Below are 10849 nucleotides of genomic sequence, written 5' to 3' on the forward strand. Positions count from 1 at the left end.
CAGGGACCAATTCTCCAAACCGCAGACTGATGATAACTTCATAATGGCTAATACACACTCTCTCTCCTCCTCCTTTCCATTCTCAGAGATGGACGTTTCCAAACTTATCCTTTCCAATCAGCCTACTACTTGTCCACTTGATCCTATCCCCACTCACCTCCTTCAGGCCTTTTTTTCTTCAGTACCTTCACTTACTCACATTATCAACACCACTCTTCACTCTGGTACATTTCCCTCAGCATTTAAGGAGGCTCGGGTAAGCCCACTGTTTAAGAAACCATCTAGCACTTTTAGAAAACTACAGACTGGTATCCCTTCTTCCATTCATTGCAAAGACACTTGAGCGAGTTGTGTTCTGCTGTGTACTCTCTTATGTTTCTTGTACAGAACAACCTCCTGGACCACAACCAATCTGGCTTCAAAAGTGGCCATTCAACTGAGACTTCCCTGCTCTCGGTTACTGAAGCCCTGCGACTGGCAAGAGCAGTTTCCAAATCCTCAGTACTCATCTTGCTGGATCTGTCTGCTGCTTTTGACACCAGATTATCCTGTCCACCCTTTAGAAAGATGGGCATCTCCGGAACCGTACTCCTGTGGTTTAAGTCCTACCTTTCAGGTAGATCCTTCATGGTGTCTTGGAACAGTGAGGTTTCTAAAGGAATTTCGTTTTCGTTCTTCGTTTGGGGGCAAAAAGAAGTTTGAAAAGGCAAACGATGGTATACTGTTTCTGAACATTCTGACACCCCCACGCTATACTGGCACATATCCTCTAAACACAACAACGATTAAATGATGAAGTATAGGCAATCTAGGTGTGAGACGGGCACCTATGGTCAGAATATTATAGACAAAAGAATAATGTTTAGCAGCAGTCAAATATCATGTTTAGCAATACAAAAGAACCATAATCAGTCCTTTATGGGAAGTGTGAATGTCTCATAGTCTGTAAAAATTTAGCTTGATGTGGAATAAATATACATATATTGGAGTCAGTTATTTAATTTTATAAGTGTTCATTTATTATATTAAACTGGAAAAATTGTAACACCTTTTTGTATTTTATGTGGTGTGATGATTTACTTTTGATAATAACAAAGGTTTATTATTGTATGTTTGTTTGGTATTTAATTTATTGTATAACGTTTAAATTAGCTTTTTGAAAGAACAGCAGCAGCAGTATGGTGTGACATTTATTTGAAACACATGTATTTGATACTTGCTACCTTTTATCTTTACTCTTTCCATTCATTCTTTTCATGGCTTTGGAAAACTTGTGTTGCTTTTTGCATAACTCCGGGTCGTCGACATCAAGCTTTGTTGCTATTTCTTTCTAGGTATTAATGCTTTTATATGATATATTTGTGCCAGCTCAGCTATTCGACACTCCAGTATATTCATGTTAGGGGATGTTTTTCTCTCTTGCCTGACCTCCGTTGAATGGGAAACGAACCGGGGAAAAAAAATTGCACGTCAAAGAATGTGGAGTTTCAGAACACGCCCACCGATTGCGTAACCACCACGGACCAATAGAAACTCAAACGTGTTTAGGAGCCAAAACGAACTCCCCCAGAAAGTTCGCTTTGGTCAGCTGTTTCTAACTGCCGAAACAAACTCAAAACAAATTTAGTTTCAGCCTGATTTTGTTCTAAATGACATCATAATCAGTTCGTTCTTTGATTTTGTTTGAAGTATATCGGGGCCTTTAAGCTTCACAGACCATATTGCTACAACGACCCGGTCCTGCAGATTTGCCTTACACAACATTAGGAAGATTAGACCCATTCTGTCAGAGCAAGCCTCACAACTTCTTGTCCAAGCTCTTGTTCTCTTCAGACCGGACTATTTTTAATGCTCTCATGGCGGGCCTTGCAACTGATCCAGAATGCAACAGTGAAAGTTGTCTTCAATGAGCCAAAAAAAAAGCTAACATTACTCCTCTCATCAGTTTACACTGGCTACCAGTAGTCGCTCGCATCAGATTCAAGGTACTGATGCTTGCCTACAAGACGACCACTGGCGCGGAACCAATATACCTAAACTCACTAGTTCAAACTTATGCACCCTCCAGAAGCTTGTGTTCTGCAAGTGAATGGCGCCTTGTGGGGCCATCCTAAAGAAGTTCAAAATCACTCTAACAGACTTTTTCCTAGTTTGTGCCCAGCTGGTGGAATGACCTCCCAATCTCAATTCGAACAGCTTCGAACAGAGTCTTTACTCATTTTCAAAAAACATCTAAAGACACATCTTTTTCGCCAGCACTTGACCAACTAGTACTAGCACTAAACTTTTCTTTTCTATTCTATTCTTGAAAAAAAAACTCATAGCTACGTGTTCTGTTCTAGACTAACTGAGATTTGCCATGGCACTTTGTTGTTGTTCTCTCGTTGGTCTGATTGCTTCTATTGTTCTCATTTGTAAGTCGCTTTGGATTAAAGAGTCTGCTAAATGATTAAATGTAGATGGAAAGGAAATGGTGCAGTCAAACCCCTTATTTCACAACATTTCACCACAAAAATAATCATGGCAATAAAAGGATTAAGACTAAATGTTTTAAAACCTTTCCAGTTTGTTAGTTCTATTATAATCCATTACAGCGCACAAAACAATCGTAGCAAAATGGCAGCAGCTGCATTTGAATGAAATGAGAGCGAGTCCGCGATACCAGGAAGACATAGTAAATAATAGTACACCATTTTGAATCGAGTTTTAATATTTTATTTGCTAAACGAAGGCAAGATTCCACCAAGAAAAAAAAAATTGTTCAAGCAAGAGTACAGCGCTGACTGCTGTTACCCGGAAGAGCTTGTTTTATTAGCTTTTACCGGTTGTTGTCGAGGGATAACATACCTCGGAATGTCACAACTGACCAATCAGACTCAAGTATTCCACAGAGCCGTTTAATAAGCTGCAAGGACTGTAAGAAAATAAAATGAAACAGTCTGTGTTATCAGTATTATTGATTAGACATCTGTTATCAGAAAATTGATTGTCTCTACATACAAAATATTGTGTGATAATTAAAGAAGAGCCTAAAGCTGAATACACTGAAGTCTGTGTAAACTGTGGTTATCAGCTGCTCTTCTAATGTCAGATGTGCTATTATTACAGCTTTTACCATAGAGAAAATCACTTTATGGGTATTATTAAAACAATGTGATAAGTTCTTTACTTTACTAGTTCTTTTCTATATTTTAAAATATGTACTTTTCTTTGTATATCTAGACAGTGAAAACACCTCCAGGAAATCAACACGGGTGTAATTTATTCATTAATTATATTTCTCTTGAATAACTCTTTTGAAATTCAAGTTGAATCCAAATGACTATAAAAATGTAAAAATTTTCTGAATAAAATGTGAAATCTTAATTTCATTTTGTTTTGGTTTTTCTCCATGCTACATGCAAACACTTCTTTCTGTATGCCTAAATGAACTAAAATTCTCTCTGTAGCTCAATTCTCACCCCAAGCCAAGAGGTGGGTTTGTCCCTTTGTAGGCCTCAGTTTTGGAAGGGCCAACAGAACAGCATCGTCTACATGTTATGATATGGATTTTCTCCTTTATACCATTAACACATGCGCGTTTGGTGCTGCGAATGGCAACTGAGGAATAGTAAAAGATGATGGGGTCCAAACAGGCATTCAGAGTGCTGGAGATCAAAGCAAAGTGACGCCACCTTTCGTTATCATCGTGGACGAAACCAACCACGTGCGAGACGTTATAGGGGCTGAAACAGATGGTGAAAACCAAAAGCGTCCCCACCGTCAACCCAATGGCCCTGATTCTACGGCGGCGTCCATGATGAGGCAGATTGGAGAGGATTCGTATGAAGTTAATGTACCAGAAGCAGCAGATGAGGAGGGGTATACAGAAAAGTAAGAGAAATAGCTCCAGACGAACAGGAAGTAGAATGTTAAGCTGCTCTTTGGTGAAGTAATAATAGCAAATTGTCACGTGAGAATTGGTTTGTATCTTGCTGCTGCTGCTTGAATTATCACTTGAGGGTATGCATGGCACAATATACACAATGCTGAGGTTAAGAGATCCCACAAGCCAGAGGAAGCAGCTTGCAATTACAGCACTGCGTGGTCGCTAGGGATGGGTACTGAAACCCGGTATTAAAATGGCCCCGGGGCTAAATTATGAAAGACCGTAGTATCAGTAAGATCTGACGGTTTCGGTACTGGAGAGGAAAACATTAATGTACTATGTATTTTTGCTTAATAATGTTATCGTGCACATTTTATCTCACCAAACATTTCTAATGTGCGATCATTTTAAGACGTTTGTCTGTGAGATCTGCGAGATCTCTCATGCGCGCCGCGGAGGCTGTCTGTCAGTCACACACACTAGTGATGCGCGGGTTGGGGTTTTTTCCAACACGTGGGTCCCGTGTGGGCAAATAAAGTAAAATTTCTTGACCCGCCCCGCGGGTCTATTCTTCTCTCTATATAATATAGAGAACTCTAAAATAATGGTTTAAACCAAGTAAATCCAAAGAGCAATTCATAATGCATGCTGTAATATATGAAAACAGAGATTTTATAACAGGATTATTTTTTTTTCAACTACAGACATTCACTAATTTTATTAGTTTTTGATAGGTTTTACTATATTTTACTTTTTAACCAGCTTAAAATATATATATATTTTTTTTATTTAGCAAATGGGAAAGGGGTTATCTTAAATTGTTAATGATGCAAAACAAAAAATTTAAATATTCATTAAAAAAACATGTCTGAGGTTGAAGAAATATTCTTGGTTTAAAAAGTGTAATACATAAAACTAAAATACTGACCTTCGCAATGTAGGAAAATAATAATCCACAGCATTTTGTGTCCCCACAGTTTCACACAAATATCTGCGAGCTTCCTTCACTTCTGTCTTAGACATAGTGAATGTATGGTCAGACTACGTGATGGGTGCGATGTCTCAAAACAGTGGAAATGTAATCAATTCAGAGCACAGTCTTCAACAGAGGCTCATTAAACTATGTCTCTTGGCAACCCTGGGAACAGACAGTGAGATGAACACAGGAAGTTGTCTTAACTGCTGCATATGAGGTATATTATCCCCTTCCAGAACATCCCCTCCAGTATGTTTCGTGGAACATACTGGCAAGATAAGAAGCAAGTGTTTGTTGTGTGTGTGTGTGTGTGTGTGTGTGTGTGTGTGTGTGTACATATATACATGGAAATTAATTAAATCAAATATTAATTAGGATTCAGCTGCTAGGCCCTAGTAAAGACTGAAGTATGTTCAGTTGATCTGTATATCATTTTCTTTTTAGTCCTGAAACAACCTTTTGATAGTCTCTTTGCAATTGAAGTGAATATTGACTGAAATCCAGAATGAAAATTTGCTATATTTATGTTGGATCTTTTCATTTGTTAGTAATAGGTGTTTGTCTGCTGAATCATTTTCAGCAAGACAAATGGACTCTGGATAAAGAATATTTTTTTAATGAATGCAATTTAATTTAATACAATATATTGTTTCTAAAGTTAAAGCATCAGTATGTGCTATTTATACAATGATAAGGTTTATTATGAGACTAATGAAAAATTTCTGGCTGTTTCCTGTAGTTCTTGATTACTCATTCATACTCCTGAATAGTCGACTTCCTGCAGAGTTTAGTTCCACACCTGGCTGTAATTTTCAGCTAACCTTAGTGACCATGTGACGTTGATTCATTTGCATTTAATTACAGTCAGAACTAAACTCTGCAGGAAATCAGAAACAGAAATGGGCTCTATAGGAACAGGAAGGATTGCTATATTGCTATAGCTTAAAGGGATAGTTCAACTCAAAATGAAAAATTTACTCCGGCTACCCTCATGTCATTATAAACCTGCATAACCTCTTTCTTCTGCATAATACAATATTATAGAATACAGATTTTGTACAAACAAACAAATTAAACATAAAAAAATAAATAAAAAAATAAACACAAAAAACACACACTTCTGCGCCATTTCTCAAAATATGTATTTTATGTTTAACAAAAGAACTTAAGTAACTTTAATTAATTTTAAACCTATTTAAATTTACCATATTTTTCGGAAAGTTGCACCAGGTCAGAAAAAAAGGTGAATAAGTCGCATTTTACTATTACTTTTCAGAAATAATGTCAATGCTGATAAATAAAACGATCATTAACTAACATTTGAAGTCACAATTGGAATGAATATTTAATACGGGGTAATGAAAAAAATGAAAATTTTTCATTGAAAAAATTAAAATTAGCCCATGATTTACTCCCCCTCAAGCCATCCTAGGTGTATATGACTTTCTTCTTTCCGACTAATCCAACCGAAGTTATATAAAAAACTGTCCTGGCTCTTCCTAACTTTATAATGGAAGTGGGCAGTTATTTCTGTTCAACAGTCCAAAAGAAGTCCAATAAAGCACATCCATCCGCAATAAAAAGTGCCTCACATGGCTCCAGGGGTGAATAAAGTCCTCCTGTAGCAAATCGATGCGTTTTTGTAAGAAACATATCTATATTTTAAATTTTACAAACAGTAATCTCTAGCTTCCCCTTACTGTCATACGTGCGTTCTTTCCGGGCAGATGACGTAGGATGTATGTGTTGCACATGTGCCGGTGAGAAGCAGAGAAGAGAGAATCATGGGCTAATTTTTATTTTTGGGTGAACTAACCCTTTAAGTAATCAGCAATCTTTATCATCGGATAAACCAGAAAACGTTGAAATGCCCGCTCTTAAATGTTTACATTTTACTTATTTAACATTAAAGGCATTATATAAGCCACTTTGGAATTCAAATCATAGCACGTTTCAAAAGATAAAAAAATGCGTAGTGCGAAAAGCCAATTATTTTGCGAACTCTGGCTTTGGGTGATGTACGCCCAAGGTTCTGCGGACCACAGTTTGAAAACCCCTGGGTTACAATATAATGTCTTTGTATATTTGTTTTGTGTAATTTAATTAGAAGACATTTGGTAATACCAACAACAACAACAACAGCAACAGCTTTAGGCATAAAACTGCACAAGGCCTTTGCACATATTTGATGGCCCCTCTCATATCCTTAGAGATACAGAAAAATATAATGGGATCAAAACATACGTTTAAAGTACTCAGCATTAAAGCTTTCATGCGCCACTCTGAGTTTTCTTTTTCGATAAAGCCCACAATGTATGATGCATTGTAGGGTGCAAAACTAATTGCTAATAACTAATAACACATGAAGGAGAGTCCACACAACCAATCCAACCACCCGGAGTTTACGTTGTTGCTTGATGAGAGGAAACTTTAACAAAATACTTTAATGAAGTTACTGTAACATCTCTGAGGTTCCACCATCAGATGGCCCTTATTAGTGGTGTTGTCCACATCATTAGAATCTAAATATGCTACCTTGTAAGGAAATATCAAAGTTATTAAAACAAGGACCCAGATGCCAACACATATAAGTATTGTAAAAATTATCCTCTTTGGACTTTTATAGTTAACTGGAAATGCTACACACACATAGCGCTCAGCGCTGATTGCGGTCAAGAACAGGCCACTGGAATAAAAAGGAAGAAAGAAAATATTGACATGGAACATGATATAGGGCATGTTCCAAACCATATTATTAGCAGCTTCTTTCATCTTGACAGGCAGGTAGGTGAGGAAGGTCAGAAATAGTGAGGTTCAACATGAATATGTCAATGGGCAAAGTTTTACGGTGAATCTTGCGAATACATGAGAAGAATGCCAGCACAGCATTAGGGAAAGCAATTAGAAATGTGAATATATATATGGCGAGAAACACTGTCGAATCTTCAGACATTGTTGTCGGCCTGTGGTAAAGTTCTTCTTTACTGTAGAAAACAACCCTGCAAGTTCTTAAAACAGCACCTGTAATATAAAAACACACACTTTTGAGATGAGATGTATTCTCTTAGATTTTTTAATATAATAAAAAATAAGCAAAATAAAAAATTTTTAATTTTTACATTTTTAAGCATTGTTGTGCAGTTTTTCCCATGCTTGATCGTCTTGGTGATCAAGCTTGTCTAGCTCCGAAATTACACAAAAACATAATGAATTTACCTAACAATTGTCTGTATTCCAAGTCTAGAAAAATATATATTTCCTTTTTACAGTTGCACAGATGTATACATTATGAACTGTTATAACTCTTATAATCTGTAGAACAAATTTTGTCTTTCTTTCTTTTTTGGCTGAACCATAATTGGCTTTTGCATTAAATGACTTAATATTGATTCCATCTAGTCTACATGCCATGATCAAACTACTGAGCAGAGAGCTTTTCAGAAATACAAAACATAATATAGTTATTTCAAGAAAGGTTTTATATTTTAGTACTGTACTTACTTTGGAGATGTTTTGTAAAAGTGACTGTTACCACTTCTTTTTTATAGTTTTTCCACTACAATAAATAAGTAAAATAGGTGTATTCCAGTCCAACATTTTTTCAAAACAATCTAAAAAGATTGTAAGACTTAAAAACTCACCAAAACTCTTCAGGTTGCGGCATAGGCTTCCCTCTCACTTTTAATAGTGAGACTTAAACGTTAACTTTTAACATGCATGTTTATCAGTTCTCTGATCTCTCCTGGGTAGTGTCTTATTGCAGCCCACAAATCACATGGGTATTTGCCCACACTTCCTCAGTGTGAAAACAAAGGATTATGTGTCACATTTTGGTTGTAACAAACAGCTGGTGGGACTGGGGACGAAGGTGGAGCTAGGGCGAGGGTGAAGGCGGAGCCAGATGTAGCCAAAGGTGTAAAAAAGTTTAGTGGCTGACCAAGGTAAAGACAGAGAGACCGGGGAGCTTGGAGAAGCCATATGGCCGATGGTTTCCTGTGAAGCAGAGGAATGGAGGAGCCAAGGCGGAGCTGAAGTGTCAACAGGCCGAGGAGGAGAGATGGGCACAGAGGCTAGAGTTGGAACCAGGGGATCCTCTGTGTTGGGTGGAGCTGATGGCCTGAAGACACTGGGCAGGTCCTCAATGCCAATGGAAGCTGCTGAGTGGTTGAAGGGCAGCGGAGTGGGGAGGATATGGCTGATTAAGGAGGTGGGAGAGAGAGGCTGGGTGGGCATTCTGGAGACACAGGGGGCACTGGAGATACAGAAGATGCTGGACATTCAGGAAAACTGGGGATAACCTCCCCAAACCAGTCTATAAGATCCTCAAAATATCCACCAGGAATCATATCAAACACACACAGCGACGGGAGTGTGGGCGGGGTTTTCCTCCCAGCCTTTGAACTCCACAAGCACTCTCTCTGCGATCCCCGGTGTTGCCGGCTCATGCAGCTAGTCAGACTCTTGTTGTTGAAAGGTCTCTGTGGTGCTGACTCCTTCCCACCTCTTCCTTGGTTTAGGCTTGTCCATCGCGGCAGGCTGGTCTCTATGGTCTGTGGTGGGCTCTATCAGAATCCCATTTGGTTCACTCACTGGTGGATGGCTGGTCTTTGGCTGCACTGGGGTCAGAGCATAGCTTGTGAGTTCTTCTACAGTGGGGCAGATGGTGTATGGAGATCCATTGCACACCCACTTGATTAACTTGGTGAAAGTTTCCTGAGGACCCACACTGGGCAAGCGAGCCATTAGGTGTAGGCCTTGAGGCTTTGCTGCATTACATTTACGCATTTAGCAGATGCTTTTATCCAAAGTGACTTACAGTGCATTCAGGCTATCCATTCTTATTTATTTATTTTTATCAGTATCCGTGTTCCCTGGGAATTGAACCACAACGCAATGCTCTATACTGAGCTACAGGAACATTATTCTGGATTTTGTTCCAGGCATAGCAGTTGGGTTGCAGGCAGGTCTATTTTCCTGGTACTCACTTTGGAGAGTCCGTCTTTCTGTAATGTGTGGTTGTCACAAAAAGTGCACAACGAAGGAAAATTTTCAAAATCAGAGTTTTGATGTAGAATACACAGGAGAACTAGTAAAACACAACCAGACATAAATGCAAACCAAGGCAGTCAAAGACTAGAAGGAACTAAGGGTATATAAACACTGGGACTAACAAGATAATTAATAAACACAGGTGGAAACAAAAGAACTAATCAACAGTCACTGGTTAAGACGCATGATGACGCCTATCCCAAGCCAGTACTCAATATCCCACCCCTCCTGTGACCAATGGTTTGTGTGCATATTCAGAGCCAGTGAGCAACGGACTTTCGAAATAATAATAATAATAACTGTCTTAATGTGCGATAAAATAATCGTCAACGTTCCAGCCCTAAAATATTTAAAATATTACTTGCTGCATCAATTCATTATTTTCATACACAAAAACTGCACCAGGAAAATGACCATGTAAGAGCAATTTAATTATATTTACAATACAGCACCCATAGTTAACATTTTAGACATTTCACATTATACATTTTATATTACAAATAACAATAATTACAGAATAAATGTTTCAAAGAATAGTTACATATTAAGCACATGGGTCAACAGTACCACACTGTTGTCCAGATTTTGATGAAATACATCAAGCCTCCATAGAACCGCTTCAATCTTACTATAGATCTTCCGTCATTTTCAAAAGATCCGATGCTGCTTTACAATTTTTTTGCCATTATAATAACTTACTTTTATTAATGTTTAGTTAAAACCATTAAAAATGTAATCATGTAATATAGAGGCAAACATATGTGAAAAAGGAAAGCTGTGATTAAAAAGCTAATGTCTTGAAAAATGTTATAATGTTAAAAATGTTATGTTACCATGCACTCTCTTCCAATAACTTTAAAAACCACCAAAACATTATCTCATATCCTTCCCCTAAATATGATTGGGTGACTCACAAAAAAATCCATGTTCAAAGTCAACATTTATTTCCATGTCTT

General features: G+C 37.9%; 1 pseudogene; it reads right to left on the reverse strand.

Moving 5' to 3' along the window:
* Positions 1-3457: 3457 nt before the first annotated feature.
* Positions 3458-9587, reverse strand: LOC132104861 (free fatty acid receptor 2-like; annotated as a pseudogene).
* Positions 9588-10849: the final 1262 nt, after the last annotated feature.

Source organism: Carassius carassius, chromosome 25, assembly GCF_963082965.1.
Source record: "Carassius carassius chromosome 25, fCarCar2.1, whole genome shotgun sequence".
Classification (NCBI taxonomy): Eukaryota; Metazoa; Chordata; class Actinopteri; order Cypriniformes; family Cyprinidae; genus Carassius; species Carassius carassius.